The sequence below is a fragment of the Fukomys damarensis genome, unplaced genomic scaffold (genome assembly GCF_012274545.1).
Source record: "Fukomys damarensis isolate Sample0158 unplaced genomic scaffold, DMR_v1.0_HiC HiC_scaffold_24, whole genome shotgun sequence".
Taxonomy (NCBI): domain Eukaryota; kingdom Metazoa; phylum Chordata; class Mammalia; order Rodentia; family Bathyergidae; genus Fukomys; species Fukomys damarensis.
Window position 1 is genome coordinate 35,169,378 of NW_022900936.1, and position 15,407 is coordinate 35,184,784.

The following is a 15,407-nucleotide window of genomic DNA, read 5'->3' on the forward strand; positions in this document are numbered from 1 at the left end:
AAAAAAAAAAAAAAAAAATTACTCTTTCTGTATACTTCTACAAAGTTAAAACAGTATTTTACAAGCTCAATTGCATTGCTAGAAGCTTTAAATTAAAATTATAAGCTATGACAATCATGCTAATACACACCTGTAATTCCACCATTTGGGAGGCTGAGGCGGGAGGATTGCCAAAAATTTGAAGCCTACCTCAGGTACATAGTGAGTTAAAGCCCAATCTCACCTACATAGAAAGATCCTCTCAGAAGGATGAAGAATGAAAATTATTATGTATGTATAGGGTTATATGTTGTTCTATACAAAATATGACATATAATAAGAGAAAAAATTTATATGCAAAATGGGCCAATAAAACAATTAATTGCTATACAATTTAGAGAAAAATGAATACAGTACTGAGAAGCTTATATATATATATATATATATATATATATATATATTCCTTGTCAGCTATTCCTGCCTATTTTTAGACCTATCACTTAAATTGAAAAGAAATGTTTAAGATAAATATAGTTTAAGACAAATAAAGATACCAGCATGCTTCTAAATATCACATGACACACGCATGTGAATGTATATTACATAATTCAAGACCTAAAAGTTTTAAAATCTTCACTTATACATTGCTTGAAACTGGCAATATGACCTTCTCAAATGTGTGACAAGAAGTCGACTAACAAGAAGTCGACTAGTACATCTTAATTTGTGTCTTGTGGGATATTTAGGCTACAAGAGTGAAGAAATCATTCAACTAAAAAAAACAAAACAAAACTAACTAATCAGCCACGAGAATTAATTTGTAAATTTTATGGCTTCTTAGTAAAGATGTCCTTTCAATAACTTTTGCAATTACTAAAGCTATTATCAACTGAATTTTGTGTATGACTAGAGCTCCTGAATACTTCCAACTTCTCAGTTTCAAGTCTCCAGATTAGACATCACTAGGTATTGTTCAATAGTGATAAAGAGGTATTGTGTCCTTCACAGACCACCAGTTCTGATGATATAATTTTATCTTCAACAATAGTTACAAAGAACAGCAAAAACTGCAGTGTTGGAAGTGGTGCTTTAACTATTATGCATGTAAATGATTAGAGGGTAGTGTGCTAAGCATTGCATAGGCTGATATTATTTCTAGATATTTCCCATAGTCAATTCTTAGTTTTTATGTGGTAATAAAATATTTAGTGGCAAACACAGGAGATGTTCAGATTGATGAGTTTCAAATAAATATCTGAAAAAGATTTATCTAGCAATAAAAGATCTACATTGTTTTATCTTTCTTCACATAATATATACACATATATACATGCATATACACATACAATTTAGAAATGAATGTAAAAACATTCCTAAAGGTACCTTTCTAGGAGAACATACATTACTTTGGCAGAAAAGACAATATATTTCTAATTATGTTTGTAGAGAGTTTATATATAAAGATGAGTAAAGAAGGAAATGGCACCTTTGATTGCTCTCTGTTTACCCACAGACCCCTTACACTGCTTTTATTCCAGCTGTAGTCCAGATCATTTGGTTGAGGGTGTAAAGTTTCCAATCAAACTCTAATCCCTTTAGGATAAAGATACCATGCACAAATCAGATGACTCTCTAACCCTATTTGGGAGAAAATAAAATCTAATGTAAAGAAATAACATTTCAAGCATTTGCAATTTATTTCTCTCTTCCTATTACCTTTTTCTAAGTAATTTTTACTATTGACTTTTTTCTAAAGATCAAAAATGTCACTGAAGAAAGAACTTTTAAAAGATTTTTAACTTTTAACTAAAAAGCAACTTATTGCAATGCACCCATGAATAGAAATTAGGGTAACATCTTCAAATATTAGTACTGGAGAAATAGATTAATGTGCCCATGAGATTCTTAAATAGTGTGTGTGTGTGTGTGTGTGTGTGTGTGTGTGTATGAGTGCACATGTGTGTGTGAAACACAGTGGATCTTTTAGTAAAATATAATGCTGTATTTGAACTTACTTTTCTGTTATTTTCCCTAATCTGTGGATCCATGAAGCTGTGAAATAGCAGTGTACTAAGTAGGTAAACAAAAGTTCATGGATATTCCATTGTGTGTGCCCCATCAGTCTTCAGTAAATCTCTGAAGTCTTCCTGTGCCAAAAGCTAATTCTGTAGAGCGATCCTAAAGGAAATTATGCTGGAAACAGCAAAGATGTTTAACAATTGGGACTTTTAAATAACCAAAAATACCTCATAACTAGAAAGAAGTGTTTTAATTTTAAAAACAGGGAAAGGGGGGGATAAGAACCAGGACATATTATGTAAAGGTACAAATTTCCAATGATGAATGTCATTATATCGTGTACCTATAATGTACCAATAAAATTAATTTTAAAAGGTCTTTTCAAAGTTGGATGCAAGATATTACCTTCTTGTTTAAACTAGAATGTTGAAAAGCAGATATGTCCAAAAGAAAATGAATTATGTATATTTATATATAAATGTATTTATCACACATATTAATAATGCATATATGGAGGGGAGACAACATTACATCCATGGTTATAAATGCAAAGTTGCACTTACACAGACAGAAAGGTATGGATATTGTTTACACATTTCTTATGGCTACTCACACCTAATTTTTAAAGATCATCATGGGACAATTTTAATGGAACAGAGAGCAAATAAACTGTGTTGGACTTTATCATACATTTATCTAGACCCACGTCTAAGAGGTACATAGAGTTTGACAAGTAATACTAGAAACTTTGAACAGTGCTAAAAATCTATTAATTCATTAGTTCCATATTCTTACTTTCCAAACTTTTTCTGATTCATGGTGTAAAAGAACCACTTAGTCATTAACTTACTCAATGTACTTAAAAGATTACTGGTACCAAATACAGATTGCTAACTCTGTCCTTTAATACATATTTTCTAATACTCTAAACACAATGTTTTAGATATGGTATTTAGATGTTAAATGAGAAGAAACTGAATTTCAGAGCACCAATAATCACGTCAGTAACTGTCCCACTATATGATTCGTTTTGGTACCGGGGATCAAACTTGGGACCTTGCCCTCGCAAAGGCAGGCGGTGGAACCACTGAGCTCAATCCCCAGCTCATGTCCCACTATATGTTAAAGAGTGGTGATATGAAGCCAATACTACTATATTCTAATTCATGTTCTTTCTATCTGCAACATTAATTTTCTAATTTCTTGTTCCTTCTCAATTTCTCTTCATTCCCAATAAATATAAATTTACTGTCTTCTCAGATACCAACAAAAATAAAAAATAAATTAGAACCAGAATATGAGGTAATGATAGCAACAATAAACAGATTTTGAATTGCATACACGTCCAACTTATTTTGTTCTACTCAAAATGAAAGTAGAAAAAACCCTTTCTTCCCTTAATTTATACAAATAATTATTTCAGAATTGTTTCCCAATTTCTTTTTCCATGTAATTCAGTTTACTTCTCCTACTATAAGCATGTCAGTGCCATAGTCCCTGGGAAGTTATTCTATACAATATTGTCTTTACATTTTTGAACAAATGTGTTTGAAGTTATTCTCTTATGATTGTGTATATGTCAGTAGTCATATCAAAAGTTACCTAATAAACATTATAACTCATAGACACTGGGTACATATTATTAGTATTTATGTTAAATATTTCACATATATTTTATAATTTAATCTTCAGTACAATCCTATGAAATAGGTGCTATCACAATCCCATTTAAGAGGTACTAAAACTAGAGATTGTCGATCACCCATGCTCTTGGACTCCACATCGTCCACTCTAGATTGTTTGTACTCTTAACAGGCATAGACTGGTTTGTCATATATGTCTTTTAAATTATATGCATGTCATCTTACTGCACTTGAGTTTTAACATAACGTTACTATATCCCAAAGGGATCCAGTAAGTGAAGTAATTGTGCAACATTTTTAATACAATCTCACAGCGGAGACTATGAGACAAGGTTTTTGTATAATTAGCTGCATAGTTAACTAATTGGTTGATTAATTTAAACTACTTGAGCCATCATTTTAATAATCTCATTGGAAATGTAGCAGAGGAGGAAAAATTTGAGTCAAACATGATAGGAATGTAATAACAAAAACTCTAAAAGGAAAATGAATTAATGGAATATGACTGAATTTATACAAAGAAGTTGGAATGCAATATTAATGTTTAAAATGTTGAAAATAAAGCAAATATTATGCAAATTATAAGTATGTGTATATTTTAAAAGATGTAAATTGTGGTTCACTTTATTTCAAATTCCTTGGTGATTTCTTAGTTCAATGAGAAGGCACTAGCTCAAAATGACTCTAAGTGAGAGCAATGTTTGACCAGCCCTATTTTAAATATCAAAACACTTTAGGATGTTGCCCAAACTTCATAAGCAACACTTTAAATTTTATTCAATAATAAATATTATACTTTTAAAATAGTTAGAATTTTTAAAGTATATTTACATTTAAGTTATAAAGCCACAAAGACGAGATTTTTTTTCAAAAGAGAAAAATTTTCTCTTTTAAAGTTTGAAATACTAACTTCATTGAAAATTCCTTTAAAAAAATAAGCATTTCACAGAATTAAAGGATTAATTAGATTCACACCAAATTTTAAATGGAAAATTCTCTGTGATAGAATGCACCCATGTTTGACTTAATTCACTCTTGTTTTCTAGTTCTTCTTTTATACCTGTAACAAGAGCTTATAATAATGAACATGATATGTGGTTAATGAATACTCCATTGCATATTTAGAGATCTACATATTTATATGACCTTTTGTTCATAAATGTTAATATTTATTGCTTGTTTGTTGAAATTTTATTTTGTGTTTTGCCACAAGCAAAGGTTTGATTAAAGAAGCTGTAAAGTTCTCATAGTAGCTGCCTGTGTTCCCCAGATAGTAGCATTAGCGTCTACAGAAGCTGTTAATACTGTTTATCATTGGTGACAGAGGCTGGGAAAGACCTTCTGTGGCTTTTATCTTTCACCTTGCCAACAGAAATTGATGAGCATTCTGATTTAAATTCATAGGTGATGCTCTAGGATTTATATGCATTTCACATGGAAAATCACACAGGTAAACCTACCCTGCTGATGGAGTCTAATTAAAATCATCCTAACATTCTAATGTTGGACATTCTTGGGAAAACTAGTACTTTGTCCATATTTAATGTTAAAGTTGCCCAATAGAATCATAAATTATAATAGAGCTTATTAAGAAATTTTCACATTCTTGATTTAGAAAGTGTTTAATGCATTATGATGTGACTTTTTAAGGGGCATATAAGTAATGAATATAAGGCATATTCATGTAATGAAAGCACATTTTTACAGATTTAATTTTTATTAGCTATGGGAAGTTTTAAACACAGCAAGAAAATTCCAATTTTTTTGAACACTGGAATAATACTAATAATATTTTTCTACATAAATATTTTTCAAAGTGTGGTCTCAGGGAGTGATGTGAAACATCTTCTGACAAACAAAATTTGAGATCAGATTTGAGAATTTGAATAATGAATAATGTAGCTGTCCAAAAGAATAATAAGATAGATAATACTTCTTAAATTTTTCATGAGTCATTCTTTGTGGCTAGTATTTAATTAAATATACTATAATTTTGTATCATTGTGTATCACCTAGCACAGTGTTTTTATAATTAAAATTTGATGAATCTCCATTCTCTTTACCCCTTCCAAATTTTACATGGTTTTTTTCTTTCCTCTCAATAAAATGGAAACTGTTTACTATACAATGTAAGCTTTTCCTTGACACTTCTGTCTTTACCTCTGCCCTCATTGCTCCTCCTTGAGTTCTGATTAGTTTTACCCATCAAGAACTGCCATCCATGGTCTAGGGACTTAGCTCAGTGGTTTCATTGCCTGCCTTGCCGAATTTGATCTCCTTTACCAAAAAGGAAGAAGAAGAAGAAGAAGAAGAAGGAGAAGGAGGAGGAGGAGGAGGAGGAACCAGAAGAATTAAGGAACATGAAAGCTAATGAAGGAGGAAGGAAGGGAGAGGGATACGGAGAGGAGAGACAGAGGGTAAAGGTGAAGAAAAGAGGAAGAAGGAGAGGAAGAAGAAGGGAAAGAGGAAGAAGAGGAGGAGGGGGAAGAAGAGGAAGAAGAAGAAGAAGAAGAAGAAGAAGAAGAAGAAGAACAACAACAACAACAACAACAACAACAACAACAACAACAACAACTGGCATCCAGCTTTTTATCTCCAAACCTTCCCAGTTCACCACAAATCAGTTCCAAATTCTTATGAAAGGCACGGTTAGGTGTACTCACAATGATGACCTACCTCTGACAACAATTTTCTGTAGTAGTCACTTTTACATCACTGCGACAAAATACCCAACCCCAGAGTAAAAGTTTATTTTTGGTTAAGGTTTCTGAAGTTTTAGTTCATATTAGTCATCTAGCTCTAAAGCAGAAACAGCATTGCAGGGGTAGGAGAAAGGAAAGAAGGGAATGAAATTAATATGAGAAAACGAAGAAAATGGAAACAAAGTCTATAGATAGGGGCGGATGGAGGGGTTGAAGGGAGGTCAGAGGAACAGGAAAAAAAGAACCAAGATGCATTATGTAAAGGTGCAAATTTTCAATGATGAATATCATTATATTGTTTTCTTAAATGTACCAATAAAATTATTTTTTTTAAAAAGAAAACACCATTGCAGTTAGTCTGGGAAGAGGAAATTCAATCAGCCCAAGGCATCCGGGAAGCAGATAAAGAAAAGGAGAGTGACGTACCCTCCAACGCTATGACACCATGACATGCCTTTTCCAAACAGAGCCTACCTCCTAATAGCACCTTCAGCTACTAACTCTCCATGAAACGATCTGCATAAGAAAACAGCCTTCCAATGTCCAATCACTTTCCAGAAGTTTCATATTTAACAGAGGAGCTTTTGGGAAAAGGTTTCCGATCTAATAACCAAACGTGTCTTTGTCCATTTCTAGTATCAGTGTAATGTTCTTTTTGTAGAATAAGTTTGAAAGAATTCCCATCTATTCCATATTTTGGAATAATTTTAAAATTGTTTTACAAACCTATAAACTTTAAACAAAGTTTTCTTATTAAAATTCCACACTGAACATATCTTGTCCTAGACTTTTTCTTTGATATTTTTATTATTGATTTCACAATTCAATGTAAAGTGGTTTAAAGCTATTACCTAAATATAATAAGATAAAATAAAAGAAATTATTATAAATATAGACTAGAAAATCAACACAATGTAGCTTTATTTGGAATAATAATGATAATAACAATAATAGTTGATTGTTTGACTATTCAAAGCAAAAAAATGTTAACTTTGTAAATTTAATTATATTCACCACAATGCATGAAGATTTCTTCAGTGTTCCTAACCAGAAAACACTCTAAGCTAAAAATTATTTAAAAACTTGTCACCTTTGGTAGCATTGGTTGCAAATGCAATTTATTTTGTTGGTTTGTTTTTTACTACCAGGGATCAATCTCGGGACCTTGTGCTTGTGAGGCAGGTAGAGAAAACACTGAGCTAAATCCATGGCCGAAATATCATTTATTTTAATGTAACTCCCTTTATATCTTTTGTTCTGTTTGGTTTTGGTTTTGGTTTTTTTCAAGACAGTGTTTCACTATGTAGTTGAGACTGAACTGGAACTCACTATGCAGCCCAGGCTGGTCTCAAACTCACAGTGATCCTCCTGCCTCAGCTTACCAAGTGCTGGGATTACAGTCATGCTCCACTACACCTGGCCATAACTCCCTTTATATCTAATGGTGCTTGTTTTAAACTGTAGATTTTAGATTAAAGTAAAAATAAATGCTTTATACATTTCTAAATTGCTGAAGAAAAATAACTTTGAAAGTAAAAGTAAGGTGTTTCATTTTCTCTTGGAAACTTATCTAAATTCACTCAAGCTGTTTATGAGGCTTGAGAAATTTAGATGAGAGAGGCAAACTCTTTGATTTTTATGTTCAAATCTCAAAACATTACATTTTAATGCAATTTTGCTCTTACTTTAATGATATCAGCTGTATAATCTCATTTCTTTTTGCAAGAGAAAAACATCAGAGGAAAGGGAATAGCCTTTCGTAATAGCCACACTCTACAATCAATATTATACCCTTTAAAGGGATCTGAATTACAGGATCAAAAATTTGTGACCCACAAGATTGTTGCCTTTTTACATCAAGAAAAATACATTTTATTCAACTTGTTACATTTTTGATGCTCCATTAAATTCATTTTGTGTACTTCTGACAACTGTTTATACACTGTAAAGTCTGAAACAGTGGCTTTTATTCTATAACTGGAGTTGATGCCACATTCAGCTTTCATTCTTTCCTGTGACCCTATCCTATTCACGGAGATCTTTTAAAAAGGGCACATTCTATGCAAAAAATCCTTAGCAAACATTTCTGTTTTTCAACCTGTTTACAGAAGCCACTAACTGAATGAATATTTCTAAAAAACATGATGTTCAGTGACAACCAAGGCATTTAGTACCATTTTAAAGAATGACACTGAACACTCTTGCCTAAATTATATAAATTGTCTTGGTTATTTTGATCATATTAATATGGATTGTTAAATGTTTATTACAACTATCAGTAATATTTAACTTTTGGGAGCATAGAGGTTTCTCATGATGACCATGAGAATATAGGCAGCAGGAGAAATGTATCTGGTCCTCCATCCCAAATTTAGAAAGAAAGTACGATTTCATGATAATGTTGAAATGTCACATCAGAGGTAATCATTACATTTTTCCCTACGTATATTATAAAGGTTTCTATTTTTATTTTATACTCAATGTAAATTTCAAGCTAGAATACCTACTATAAGAATCAGTGTATTATCTAGCATGAAATTCATTATTATTCTGTATGACTTAACACACAAATACATAGCTATTTTCTCATGAATATTTAACATGTGCTCTAATTTTAAACTATTAAAAATGTTAATTTCAATTAAATATGACTTCTTTTGTTAACCTCAAGATTCATGGTGAAAATATCAAGTGCTCTTATTTTTTGAGTCTATGTCTCTCTCCTTCCTTCCTCCTTTCCTTCTTTCTTTCTTTCTTTCTTTCTTTCTTTCTTTCTTTCTTTCTTTCTTTCTTTCTTTTTCTTTCTTTCTTTCTTTCTGGTGCTGGGGTTAAAAGTCAGGACCTTGTGCTTATGAGGCAGGTGCGGTGTCACTGAGCTAAATCCCTAAATCCATTTTTAAAATGGATCTCTAGCACATTCACTTTAATAAATGAATGAAAAAAAACTGACCTATACTATATTATACTATTCTAATTTTAAAATAATTTTAGATATTTGTAAATAATCGATTTCTTTAATTTTAGATAATGTTCAACTGACATTTTCTTTTATTCCAAAAACTAATTACTTTTCCTTGAAGACTAGAGTAGAATCATGAAGAGCTATAAAAATATAGTAAAGATTCCATTTCAGTTAATGATAGAAAATTAAAATTGCACTTATGAATTTTATAAAGTAGCTACCAACCCACCAATAAAAACTTAATCTACTAATACAATATTTTCTTCATGTTGTAAAATTATTACACATTGGGCCCAGGATTTGGTTCAGTGGTTCCGCCGCCTGCCTCTCAAGTGCAAGGGCCCGAGTTCAATCCCCAGTACCCCCGAAAAAGAAAAAAAAATTACCCATTTTCAGTATATAATGATTCCATTTCTGGCTATTGGTTCATATTTGCAACATCTCTTAAATGTGATTTCCATCCTTTTTCGCTTCTTTCTCCCCCCACTCCCTTCATCTCTTGGTTTCCTTCTCTTTTGCAAAAAAAAAGGGGGGGGGTTTGTTCCTTTTATCAGTTATCTATTATTTGCCCCTATTTTGGTGTTTCTCATGTAAAAGAAACCATGAAATATTTAAGCTTTCTGTTAATTTGCCTAATTTAACATTATAGTCTCAAGGTGCATCCGTTTTCCTACAAGTATAATCTTGAAAGTAAAAGCCAAGTTTAAATGTATTGAACCTCAAACAATGCTTTATAAAATAAATGTAATATGAGAAAGAGAAATATAAAACCATAAAATAAATGAAGAGAGCTGGTATTTATTGAAGAAGACTCATAACACAATGTATTTTATCTTTGAATACAGAACATCTGAGTGTGTGTGTGTGTGTGTGTGTGTGTGAGTGTGTGTGTTGATTATAAAACAAATGATATATAGTATGCAAGGACAAATTCAGCTGGCTGGAAAATGATTTCTGTGTTAATACATTCCTCGGGTTTTGTAATACAAATACGATACTGTGGGTAATTACCAATTTTAGTCTCATTTTTCTGCTGAGTACGCATTTCATACAATTGCTAAAAACGAACCTTCATATGGTACTAGATTTGCCTTCTGATTTCTTGGAAATTGATACTGCTAGTGGATGAATGAAACTAATATTTCTGAATTATCTATAAATGTGCTTATTGTCTATTTATTTATTTATAATCATAACATGTTCTAGAAAAGAGGACTACATATACTTGTTCCTTCATATTGAAAGCTATAAAACACTTTGCCAAAATTCTGCTTTCAATGAGATATAGTTTTACTAAGGAAATGTTTTGAGAGTTTATATAAAAAAGTATAGATTCAAAGTATAACTTTGAAGCCCTGTTTTAGCCTCCCACACAAACTTTGAAGAGCCTGAACAAGGCTACAGGTTGCAGACTGAGTTTTTGGTATACAGGAGCTGATGACACAGGGAACACCCTACTTTTGGCCTTGTCTCCCACATTCCTAGATCTGTATTGCTCTTTACAGATACCAATATTTGGGAAAGATTCAGAACACAAATACATGGAATCAATGTTCCAAAATCAGTGGAAACTCACAGACACTTTTTGTCCTCATCATATTCATTGTTTGATTTCATGGCAATCAAGGTAGAAGTTAAATGTAGACAAATATCAACAAAGAATCAGTACTGAAATACTGCAGTGTAGCTATCAAAGAATGATTATATAAACATACTCATTCTGGTAAACTTACTACATTTGTAATTCCTCATCTCTAAAAAAATTATTTGTGGTTAACATCTATGTAGTGGCTGTATACTCTACATTACCTTATTCACTAAATAAGGCAAAGCAATTTTTAAATTTTAATTCCATCTCTTTGAGAATCAAATTTGCTGATTTTTATAAAATATAGTATTTTATAGTATTTATATTTATAGAAGTATAGAGAAAGTAGTAAGCCTACTAAGCAGACTAAACTTAAAACTAAAACAAAATGTTGAGAAATAAATGTTTTCGAATGATTTTATTTTCACATTATTACATTACCTACAATAAAACAGAAGTAGGAAACAAGTGGGAAAGGTAGGGGAAAGATAATAAGGGAAAAAAATAGGAGAAAATGAAAAAATGGAAATAAAGTGTTAGTAAATAGGGAGGGGAGGAGGGGGTGAAGGGAGGGAAGGGACAAGGGAAAAAAGGAGAACCAAGACCTGTCATGTAAAGGTACAAGATCCCAATGATGAATGCAACTGTACTGTGTACCTAGAATATACCAATAAACTCAATGAGAAAAAAAATAAACAAGTAATACCCAAACTAAAATTTGACAATATAAACGATGGAGAAATTTGAATTTATTAAATTTGTGTATCTTTTAGAATTTTATGTAAATACTGCAAAGTAAAACTATCAATACTTGTGAGAGTTAGAGTTGTTTTAGAAAGTATGAAATTATAAAATTTTAGAAATATATGAGTGATATAATGTCCTTTTCATTAGAGATGCATCATATTTAAGCATGAATTTCACTTTTATTTAAATGATATTGTATTGTATGTATTCTCAACAAATACTTTACCTCGGCCAATATTCTATTTTGGAGATTTTTATTTCATTTATTTATTCACTGATTTCTACTGCCATAGAGTATTTTTAAAGAAAATAATAGCATAACTTATCATAGTTTATCCATTACTTATTTCATGAATAATTAAATTGTTTCCTGTGTGTTTTTCCCATTAAAAATTGTGCATATATAAAAAGCCTTATAAATGTCTCATGATGTATACGTAAGCCATGTAAAATGATTTCCCAGGACTACTACATAAAATAAAATGAAAATATTCAAATTTACATGATAAAATCAAATAGCTCTTTAGGAAATTATAATACTTTAAACAATTTAAACTACTACCAGTGCTGCATAAAATTTTTATTTTTTCAACTTCTTGAATATGTTTGGTATATCTTTTTAAAAATCTTTGCTTATCTAAAAACTAATATATTATTATGAGTTAGGTTTTTCCTTGATAACTTATAATGTTACGTGCCATATATATTTTAGTACTACTTACTTGCCTTTTTCAGTATTGAGTCATTAATTTTGTTTTCTGTATCAACTTGGGAGACTTTATTATATTCTGCACAATTTTTTTCAAATATGTATTGTTTGTATACACAGATGCCTATCTGTCCACAATTTTCTAAGAATAAGTGAATATTTAATGCTATAATATTTTGTAAAGGAAAGTTTTAAATATCTGTGTATGAGAATTTATTGACCTGTTCCTTCAAGAAAAGTTAAGATTATATAACCAGCTGCATACACATATTTTTCTCTATGTGATGATAAATGCTTTAATTTTTTGCAATCACATTGATCAGTCAGAAAAAGACAAAACAGTGTGCTGAATTTTCCAGAATAGAAAGCATTATCTGTTGTGTTTGTAGTGAGAGAAAGTGAGGAGGGAAAATGTATAGATTAACTGGCAGCAGGAGAGAGAATCACAGATGTGGCCCATTTGTGAATGTTTAAAAGTACTTGTTCTATGGTTTTATGCAAATAAATAAAAGTTAATCATGGATATATTTTGGTACATAACTTGTTTTTCCTTGTTTTATGAGGTCGGGCTACGATGTAGTAAAATCTATCAAATGAATAACAGCACAGGAAAGAATTGATTTTTGGCAGGGTCACATTGTTAACAGCTATTTACTTGAATGGTCCCTGTTTTTGTTCCCCTAGTGGAAAGAGACTATGTTTTTCTTTGTTGTTGTTTTTGTTTTGTATTTTTGGTACAGGGGATTGAACTCAGGTCCTTGCGCTTGCATTTTTTTTTAAAAGTTATATGAACCATTGACTTTTAAAATAACTGAAAATACCCTTTAAGGTTACTATTTTGAACAGAAAAAAAGCATTTTTAATAAACTAAGTGCCTTACAATTATATAAACTGAACATTTCCCCTGACTAAAAATTTGATATGTTATTCTGAAAAAGTCTCTGCTAGTTGTAATAGATAAAATGATTTTGTATGTCACATTCATAATCACATTCTGAGAACAAAGCAACATCTTTCAGTTTGTATTAGTGATTGTATGGAAAATGATTCGTATAAACATAGGACAAAAGTTTATGTCCCTTTGAAAAGACACATGGTGATGGTTAGGAGCTGTGGCTACCAACATGATTCCGTGGCCAGCTGTCATAGGTCCTTGTTTTAGCAATAGTGAAAATTAAAACTAAGGCACAGGTTCATGGGGACAAAAATGTTTTAACAGGAAACTTAGAGTGAAGATTTACATTCTTGCTGTGGTATTCACCAGGCTGCAGTGATCATAGTCTATAGACATTTCCGAAATTATTTCATACTATACTTAAATTCAATATGTACAATTATTTTAAAATTATTTAGGTGGTTATCTTGAATAATATTCCATTAGTCATTAAATCCTCCATAACTTAGAGATTGCACTGTCTTTATCCAGACTTGGAAACAAGGATTAAAAAATCTAAACCACACATCAAGAAACTGGAGGGATGGAACTGGAGTAGGTGAGCAACTCGACAGTGGAACTCAATAAGCTGTGAAAACCAAAATCATGGCAGTAAGATGAATTTATGTCTTGCTTGCTAAATTGGCAGACTGGGGACTCAGATTATTGGTTTGAGTGGAAGGCTCACTTCAACAAGAATAATTTCAAACTTGTCACTCCGTTTTGCGTATTAGTGATGACATGAAGAATCAGGACAGAAAGGACAGTAAGGAAAGAAGAGATTGCCGATTGTATTGAACATAAAGCTTAAGGGGAAAAACATGATACCCAGGTAGCAAACAAGGCCCAGAGGAGATACTTTCATGTTTGCATCCAGAGGGAGGCGGGGAAGCTCTTCTCAACACATAATAAAAATCATTCCCTCCAGAGTGTTTGTCTTCTCCCTCCATGTGTCTCTGACTTTACTCCTTCCCTTCAAACAAATGCAGGAGAGGTTTCTTGTCTAACACATGGATTCCTAAAGTCATCACTTAGAGTAAAGATACTGTGATTGTTTCAGAATAGTCAGGAGTACTGGTGGGAGGCTGGGTAGAATCGGTCTCGTGGAATATCTGGGACAATGTTACATGAATGGAAGTTTTATAGAAAATAGCAAAAAGGTAGAGAAAGTAAGTCAGGCCACTATGTTCACTACCAGTATATTACTAGTGCAAGTGTTTAGAAAAGTAATTTCTTTTCTTTAAGTCACAGGGTTCATACCATGTTATAATTAATTGTTCTGTTCTGCATGGAATTTTCACTATAATTAATATATTTAATAATATAATAATATAGAAAAATATAAAAAACAGGTACAATTAAATGCAAAGGCAACAAATCTTTATTCAATTTATAACATTTCTGTTACATATGTGGTGCCTAGAAATACAATTTCATTGTAATTAAACCGAGTTATATGCTTTTTCATTTAGCTAAACACAGAGTTTATTTTACTATGAAGTAGGAAATATGTTGTGATTTCACTGTCTTTTTTTCCCCCAATACTGTCAAGTAAACTCTGTGTCCTTAAAATATTAAAATTCTTCTATAAACCCTTAAAGGTAAAACTCAAAGTAAAATTTATAGTATTTGGGTCTATGCCATCATGTAATTTCATATATAAACTATACAAACATGTATTTTCATATTTTAGTATTTATATAGATTCACTATTATCTGGAATATATATAATAGTATAATCATGAGTACATACATATTTGTAAATGTTACTCCAAGTCATTAAAAGTTTTGTGATCAACCCTTTCATAATGATTACTTTTCCTTTGTGATTTTGATTTGAAATCATAGAAATTTCAAAATAACAACTCAGATACAGAATACAATTTGCTAGAGTCTACACATAGGCTTTTGCTTTCATTTATAAGATCCTTTGATGTTCAGCTTTGGTTGTTCAACAATTAATAGTTTTATTCAGATCACCCTACATAAAAAGATAACACTGAGAAAAGATTGACTCCTTAAAGACCCTAAGAAAATCTTTGGAATAATTTAAAAAGGTATCAGAAGTGTAATTTTTGTTTTTTTTTAAATGCTGTTTTAAGAAAGAACTATAAGTATATATAT